This window comes from Artemia franciscana, chromosome 4 (genome assembly GCF_032884065.1).
Source record: "Artemia franciscana chromosome 4, ASM3288406v1, whole genome shotgun sequence".
Lineage (NCBI taxonomy): Eukaryota > Metazoa > Arthropoda > Branchiopoda > Anostraca > Artemiidae > Artemia > Artemia franciscana.
The window spans coordinates 30,739,002-30,741,029 of NC_088866.1; the positions used below are offsets into that span (position 1 = coordinate 30,739,002).

Consider the following 2,028-nt stretch of genomic DNA (forward strand, 5'->3'; position numbering starts at 1 on the left):
TCATCCCAATTAGATCCCCTGCTCTGTATTCTCGATCAACTCTCCATATAAACAGGCGTTAATTCTTGGATATGTAAAGATTTATATTTGTCTTATTCTTGTCTGTCTTATTGTGAAAACAACTATGCTTCTAGCACAACATAAAAATTCAAAAAAAGGATAGGGCTGTAAGAAACTATTGCTTTGGATGATGAACTTGGAGGGAAATAAAAGAACCGATATTTTCAATAGAATCAATAGAAAAACTGAGAACTTTACCTTTGCAGTATATAAAAATTGGGGTCGTCCGGGATTCGAACCCGGGACCTCTCGCACCCTAAGCGAGAATCATACCCCTAGACCAACGACCCTTGCTGAATTAATTTAATTAAGGCTCAGTTTTTTACGGAACAAAATATGGCGTTTTATCTGGTAAGGGCTGGATCGACTAGAGTTGCGTTCGAATCACATTCCAAGTTGACTGAAACCAGCATTCTGACGTTTTATTTGTGATTCCGAGTTAACTTTTAGCGTTCGATTTGTAAAAGTTGACTGAAAGTTAATGAAAAGTTGACTTTTAACAACTTTTACATTTTGTACGTTCGTCTCAAGTTAACTCGGAAAGAGGGCAAAAGTTTCAATTATAGGTAATCATGGAGTATGTGTTCAGATGGATCCAGGATGAAGGCACCTCTTTTGTGTACCAGTATGGTGAGTTATTGAGCCAGATTTTTGTTGTTGGGTAGGTTGCAATAAAATAGACTTAAAAACTATGTTATTACCCTAGTTAAAACTGGCTTTTTTCTTGTGTGGGTGGGTGGGTTATTTTCTTTTACTGGGTGGGGGGATAGGTAGATAATAAAATGGTTAAGAAAAGACTTATAAAGTTATTGCAATATTAGTTAAAGTTACTGCAAAGCTACTTGAGCAATTATTTCAGAGCTGGGTATCCTAATACAATTTGTTTGGCCAGAAGTTTAATTGTTAGATTGCAAATTGTGATTTTCATTTGTCTTCTTTTAGTCATTCCATTCAAGATGCCTTGGATATTTTTTTTTTTATTGTGATGGATTGTCTTAATGCTCTGAAAAGGTAAAATATTTCAATTGCATAGGATAGGTATTTTCCAGTAGGCTAATCAATTTAAAGTCCTAAATTAGCAAGGGAAGCGTTTAGTTCACTAAAAAATCACTTATATACAGTGATTTTTTAAAATCACTGTATAATTGGAGTTCTTTGAACTCCAATTATACAGCCCTGTTTTTGGCCCCCTTTAGCCTGTATCCAGTTCCTGATTGCCATCTAGTCCAAATTGCATTTTTTCTGTTACTCATTTCTTGTCAATATTGCTAAGGGGTCATACTTAAGCACTAGAGAAGTATGCAGCTCTGCTTTACTTTAGCACCAACCCTCCTAATATGGAAATCTAAGGCTGAAATTGCATATTTCCTATTGATTCTGCCAATGTATACCTCAACCATAGTACCTGATAATTGAAGCAACTGTGGCAAAACAAGAACTGGAAAAATAAGTAGGCTAAAAGGTGGCAAAATACATTTAAAATATAATTTGGGCTATATATTAGCAAATTAGGCAGGTCAGGAGTAAATTTTTTGTTTTTTTCATATTTTGACTTAAAAATAAAGTGAATATACTACTTGATGCCTTTTTGTATGTTCTTTACAGATATAATTGATATAATTGCTTATGTATATATATATAATATAATAATATAAGATATATAATTGATATAATATATAGATATAATTGCTTATGGGTGTGTTCCAGCTGATGGTTTTTCAGTAACTGCAGCGACTGCATGGTAACTGCCCATTTTTAACTGCAGTAGAGCCAGTGGGAACGGCACAGTAACCTGACTAGCAGTAGCATCATTTTCAAATTAAGTACACATGTTCAAATTTAAGGGATAGTTTAATGCTGATTAGTATATTTTTTTTTAATTCCTGCTGTTTCAGAGCATTTAGAGAGGTTCTAAGCCAACCATGGGCATTTGGCTGTCACAAATGATTTTGCTCAAATGAGTTGGTG

At 34.3% G+C, this 2,028-nt stretch overlaps 1 non-coding gene across 1 annotated transcript; it reads right to left on the reverse strand.

Annotated features, from left to right (window-relative positions):
• Window positions 1–278: 278 nt before the first annotated feature.
• Trnap-agg (transfer RNA proline (anticodon AGG)) lies at window positions 279–350 on the reverse strand. Its single transcript has one exon. It is a non-coding gene; the product is annotated as a tRNA-Pro (tRNA).
• Window positions 351–2,028: the final 1,678 nt, after the last annotated feature.